The following is a 6,142-nucleotide window of genomic DNA, read 5'->3' on the forward strand; positions in this document are numbered from 1 at the left end:
CCACTTTGTCGAAGATTGGTTGACCATATAGTTTGGGATATATTTCTGAGTTTTCTATTCTGTTCCAGTGAACTATGTACCTCTTTTAAAAAATATATTTATTTACTTATTATCACATTGATTGATTTGTGAATATAGAACATGTTTGCAATTCACACTTAATTATGTGAATGGTTATCATAATGTACTTTTGGATTCAATTTGCTACTATCTTGTTGAGCATGTTGCATTCACTTTCATCAGGGATATTGGCCTATAGTTCTCTTTTTTAGTGGAAACTTTGTCTGGTTTGGAACCAAGGTAATACTGACCTCGTAGTTTGGTAGTATTCCTTCCATTTCTATTTTTTGGAACACTTTGAGAAGATTAGGTATTAACGATTCTTTAAATCTTTGGTAGAATTCTCCTGGGAAGCCATCTGGTCCTAGACTTTTGTTTGTTGGAAGATTTTTGATTACTGATTCAATTTCTTTATGACTTCTCAGTCTCTTCCAAGTTTTCTATTTCTTCCCGTTTCAGTTTTGATAGTTAATACGTTTCTTGGAATTTATCCATTTCTTGTGAATTACCCAATTTAATGGCATATATTTTTTCATAATGTTCTCTTACAATTATTTGTATATCTGTGCTTATCTGATTTCTCCTCTCTCATTTGTGATTTTATTTATTTGGGCCCTTTCTTTTTTCTTTTTGATAATTCTGGAGAGGGGTTTGTCAATTTTTGAAATGTTTTCAAAGTAGCTCTTGGTTTCACTGACCTGTTTTACTGTTTGTTTGCTTGTTTGTTTGCCTCTGTATCATTTATTTCTGCTCTAATCACTAATATTTCCCATCTTCTGCAGGTTTTAGGTTTCATTTCTTGTCTTTTTTCTAGTTTTCTTACTAGATTGTAAGATTAGGTTGCCTATTTGAGATTTTTCTTGCTTCTTGAGTAGGCTTGTACTGCTATGTACCTCACCCGTATGACTACTTTTGCTGCATTCCAAAGGTTTTGGACCAGCACGTTTTCATTTTCACTTGTTTGCATGAATGTTCTTATTTCTTCTTTAATGTCCTGCTTGACTCATTCATTCCTTAGTGGGATGTTCTTTAATCTTCATGTATTTGTGGTATTTCTAAATATCTTCTTGTGGTTGACTTGAAGTTTCAGAGTGTTGTGGTTGGAGATATGCACAGCATGATCTCAATCATATTGTATTTACTGAGGACTACTTTTTGACCTGGTATGTGATCTGTTCTGGAGAATGTCCCATGTATACTCAAAAAGAATGTGTATTCTGCTATTTAGGATAAAATGTTCTGAATATATCTGTTAAGTCTATCTGGTCCAGTGTGTCCTTCAAAACCATTGCTTCTCTGTTGATTTTGTGCTCAAATGAACTGTCCTTTGAGGTAAGGGGTGTTAAAGTCCCCAACTACTATTGTATTATTATGTTTTATGCTTGTTTTGAAATGTTTTATATATTAGTGTGCTACCAAGTTGGGGGAATAAATATTTATAATTGTTAGATCTTGTTAGATGGATCTCTGTATTATGATATAGTGCCCTTCTTCATCTCTTCTTATAGCGTTTGGTTTAAAATGTAGTTTGTCTGATACAAGTATGGCTACTGTGGCTTTTATTTTGCATACATTTGCATGTTAAATGTTCCTCCATTCTGTCACTTTCAATGTGCAGGTGTCTTCAGGTCTAAAATGAGTCTCTTCTCTTGAATACCTAGAACAAACTGAGGGCTGATGGGGGTGGGGAAGTGGGGAACGGGGGTGATGGGCATGGAGGAGGGCACTTGTGGGGATGAGCACTGGGTGTTATATGGAAACCAACTTGACAATAAACTATAAAAAATAAATAAAATAAAATAAAAAAGAGTCTCTTGTAGGCAGCATATAGATGGGTGTTGTTCCTTTATCCATTCTGACACCCTATGTCTTTGATTGGAGCATTGAGTCCATAACCATTCAGAGTAGTAATTGATGGATAAGAATTTAGTGCCATTTTATTGCTAGTTTTGTCATTGTTTATGGATATTTTCTCTGTTCCTTTTTAGTGTTGATTCCATTCTAAAAGTCCCCTTCAGATTTCTGCAGGGGCAGTTTAGTGGTCATTTAGTTTTTATTTGTCTGGGAAACTCTTTATCTCTCCTATTCTGAATAATAGCTTTGCTCAATAGAATATTCTTGGGGCAGTTTTTCCCATTCAGCACATTGAACATATCACTCCACTCTCTTCTGCCTACCCAGTGTCTGTGGAGACATCTACTGCCAACCTTACTTGTCTTTCCCTGTAAGTTAGGAGTCTTTGTCTAGCTACTTACAAGATTTTTCTTTATCTCTATGTTTTGCAGATTTAACTACAATATGTCTTGGTGTTGGCCTGCTTTTATTGATTTTGTTGGGAGATCTATGTGCTTTCTGGACCGGAAGTCTGTTTCCTTCCCAGATTAAGGAAGTTTTCAACTATAATTTCCTCAAATAAGCTTCTGCCCCCCCTTTTCTCTCTCCTCTTTCTCCTCCTCCTCCTTCTTCTTCTTTCTCCTCCTCCTCCTTCCTCTTGTTGGATTCTTATCTCACCAATGTTATTTTGTTTTCTGGAGTCACTGAGATCCCTAAGTATACTTTCATGATCCAATATTTTCCTTTACCCTTTTGTACAGCTTCATTATTTTCCATAATTTTGTCTTCTATCTCACTTATTCATTCCTCTGCTTCTTCCATCTTTGTACTTGCATCCAGTCAGTTTTGAATCGTGGTATGGCATTTTTCATTTCAGCCTCATTGGTTTTAAGCTCATTTATCTCTGTGGTAAGAGACTTGCTGAAGTCTTCAATGATTTTTTCAAGTTCAGCTAGTACCCTTAAGATTGTTGCTTTAAATTGTATATCAGGAATATTAGTTATAAGTGTTTCAATTAGAAACCTGGCCATGACCTTTTCTTGTTCTTTCTTTTGGGATGAATGATTCTCTCTTGGCATTTTGTTTGTCTTTGTCTTCTGTTTGTTAGGAAAGCCTAGTATGATTCCTGCTCCTGAGAATAATAGTTTTGGTAAGAAGAAGTCATATAATGACCAGGGCTTTGTGCTTCAAGAAGTGTATCTGGTCTATGCTGCATGAACTCTACTGATGTGTTTTGTTTACTTTGTCCCTAAGGTGAGTCCTCTGCAGAGTTTCTCTTTGTCTGCCATGAGGAGTGTTTGGGCATTAGACGGAGTATGAGAGTTTGAACTAAGTGTGCTCTGGTCTGGTTGTTCAGAGAGACCTGATGCTATTTCCACTAGACTTCAAGCTTTGCAGAACTCTATAGTCAGTAGATGTGGTGTGGGTGGGGGGTGTTTGTGCTTAAATTCAGGAGAGCATCCCACCATGCTGGTTCTCAGGCACACTTGCTCAGAAAGTAGGTTGTTGAGACTTGGTATTAGCAAATTGTGCAGCTAGTGTTACTCTTGCTGCTTATTGAAGTTTACCAATACTGAGGGGAAGGGTTGTAAAATGGCATTCACCGGTTCTCTGGAGAGGAGTTCATTCTTGCTGCTGTTAGGTAAGCCCTCCCAGAAAAGCAAGTAATTTCCCCTAATGGATCATGAGTATTTTTCAGATCACTGTTTTCACACTCTATGTCTGCGTTGCTTGCCTTCCTTGGCCTTCCTAAAGAGCAGTGCACTTTAGGTTTTATCCCAGCCAGGTGGCTGAGTTTTAAAACTCCAACTTTAGGGACCTTGTCTGGTGGGGACCTTTGTTGGTCTAAGTAAGTAGGACCTCACTGCACTGGGATTGATTGACACAGAAGGACAGTCGTATCAGAGTGCAGGAACATGGGATTTGGAGCAAAGCACAGTAAAGTGCCAATGTTTAGATTAGTCTCTCTCAGCAGGTGTCTCTATGCCTGGTAATGAGGATCCCCCGTACCTTTGTCAGTGGAAAGACAATGCTACCTCTCCCAGATGCACTGCAAGAAGGGGAAAATGTCTCCCCAGTGTGTCTCTGGTGATCTACATATCCCACCCTAGGCCAATGGGTTACCTGCCTGCCTTTCTATAGGAGCACTGCAGCGCCCTGAGGGCTCTATACCAGCCATGCCAGGGACCTGTGAAACTCTAGTCTTTGAGCCCCCTGGTTGCAAAAACTCATGAAAATCATCCCTTCTCAATTTCCCAGTCAATGGCTTCAGGAAAGTGTTTTTCTTGTGTTACCCCTGTGTGCTCCTCTCTTTCAGTCTATCTGTCTCTTTTTCTCTCTCACCTCTCTCAATGACCAAGGCTCCCTCCCCTCTGTAGTGCTTGTGATCTGTTTCTCTTCCAAACCATATCTCTATATCTTATACCCTTTTTTCTCCCTCTAGTAGTGCAATTTGTTCTGTCAGTCCTCTATCAATTTCTTGGGGATTCAGAGTGATTTGATATTTACCTAAATGTGTTCAAGAACAAGGCAAGCCTAGGTCCTTTTACTACTCCTCCATTTAGTGCCTCCTCTTTTTGTTTTTTAAGATATAGGGGTATTTAAACCTAAATGTGGGGGGAGGGGCAAGATGGTGGAGAAGTAAGGAGCTCCGTACTTGCACTCACGCCCATACCTCACACGGAAAAGATCTGAAACCAATGGAAACCTCACGAAACCTGAGAGATTGGGAGAAAAAGGATGTAGAATCCCCTGAGAAAGACTTCTAATGTGAGTGCGAACTGGGGAAGATAAAATCGGGCCGGGATCGGAGACTCTAGGGTCGGAGGCGATCCCCCTCTGCAGGGAGTGAGAGAGGAAAAAGAGAGAGTCCGAAACAGAAAAACCTCCGCTCGGGGGGGAAAAACCTCTGCTCAGGGCATAGAAACACTCTGAGTGCCAAATACCTGCACGCCAGGTCCCCTCGTGCCAACTGGTCCCGGAGGGGCTGAGCTCGCGGACTGCTTCTTTGTGCTGGCTCCTGGCTGGCTGGACTTCTAGAGTAGCGGCGCGCTTGCGGCCATTGTCCTCCTGGCGGGCTTGGGCCCCTGGAAGAGTCGCGCACAGACACCGGGCGTCCGCGCTCCTGGCTGGCTGGAACTCTAGAGGGAAGGCAAAGAGCTAAAAACTGGGAGATTTGCATGCGAGTTCGTGTTTCAAGTGACGAGACGTAGAGGGACCTGGTTTTCCTCACTCCAGCGGGCTCCTCGCACACGGCAGGCAACCCCAGCCCATGCTCGCCAGCCCGACCCAGAGAAGGAAGCAGCGATTCTGACGCCACCCCCAGAGCTCGGCAGGGGGCCTGGAATTTCCCCGAAGGGATTGCCTGGGAAGTTGTGTCTAAGGCAATTTCAGTGGGGCGCGCGGACTGGGATTTGGAGATTGGAACTGGCCTGGGTTGAAGAGCGCAACCAACTTCGGCTGCACCCCCTGTACGGGGAGTTTACACGCCCAAAAAAGCGAGGTGCAGCGCTTGGTTCAAGAAGGGACTGGAGCGCCGCCACTGTCCTCCCCACAACCCCCAAGGCAGAGCTCCCGCCTGAGGCATTGGATCACGCCACGCCCATCCCTGCCAGAGAGGTGCCCTCCTCCCTTTTTTTTTTTTCTCTTTTCTTTCTTTTTTCCTCAGAACACTGACCTGATTAACTCTGGTCGCCAGCTTGCTTAAACAATCACAACTAGTCCATTCTGTAGATGTAAATTCTACACCTCCCGACCTTTTCTTCTCTTTCTCTCAGGAGTAATTAGACTATATAGTTTCTCTGGATAATACCAGCACCCTTCTCTCACCTATCCAATCATATTCTACCCTTTACCTCTTTGAAAAAAGCTTCTTATCCCTTCTGCTTGTTCATTCTATTTCCAATTTTGCCTCATCCCTGCCCTGTCTTCTCTCTCTTTCTCTATGTTCTTCAACCAGCACTGCATACACACGGCTATTTAACTGTAGCTGGGAAATCCGGTTATATGCTTTAAACCGTTCTTTGTCCATCAGTTTTCTTCTATTTTCCTTTTTTTTCTCCTTTTTGACCCTTTTATGTATTTTATACTCCCTATTATTTGCCCTCCCTCCTCCGTCTTTTCTCTTAACTTTTTCATTTTCCCTCTCGGTTTGCAAGTTAGTTGAATTAGCCTGTGCGTTTGTGTGTTCCTGCTCCCTGTGTGTTTGTCTATCAGTTTTCTTTTCCAGGGCTACATCAAGAAACAAGCC

Source organism: Hyaena hyaena, unplaced genomic scaffold, assembly GCF_003009895.1.
Source record: "Hyaena hyaena isolate Hyena2069 unplaced genomic scaffold, ASM300989v1 scaffold_663, whole genome shotgun sequence".
Lineage (NCBI taxonomy): Eukaryota > Metazoa > Chordata > Mammalia > Carnivora > Hyaenidae > Hyaena > Hyaena hyaena.